Source organism: Coregonus clupeaformis, chromosome 25, assembly GCF_020615455.1.
Source record: "Coregonus clupeaformis isolate EN_2021a chromosome 25, ASM2061545v1, whole genome shotgun sequence".
NCBI lineage: Eukaryota > Metazoa > Chordata > Actinopteri > Salmoniformes > Salmonidae > Coregonus > Coregonus clupeaformis.
The window spans coordinates 19780794-19781109 of record NC_059216.1 but is presented as its reverse complement, the minus strand read 5'-3'; positions in this window follow the sequence as shown (position 1 = coordinate 19781109).

Here is a 316-nt window from a genome sequence, read left to right as displayed (position 1 = left end):
GTGCCACTCTGGTGGCACGAAGGACAATCCACCAACACGTCGAAGCCAACATTCTTTTGGGCCTGGAGGCGGCAGGCAGGGCACTCAAACATCACCCCAGGTATTTGTCACGCCCTGGCTCTGGGGACACTTGTATGTTGAGCCACGGTGTGCATTTCATTTGTTAATCTAGTATGTGTATTTCTATGTTGGCCTGAGTGGCTCCCAATCAGAGGCAACGAGTGTCAGCTGTCGTTGGTTGTCTCTGATTGGGAGCCATATTTAAACTGTCTGTTTCCCATTTGGTTTTGTGGGATCTTGTTTCAAGTCTGTTATT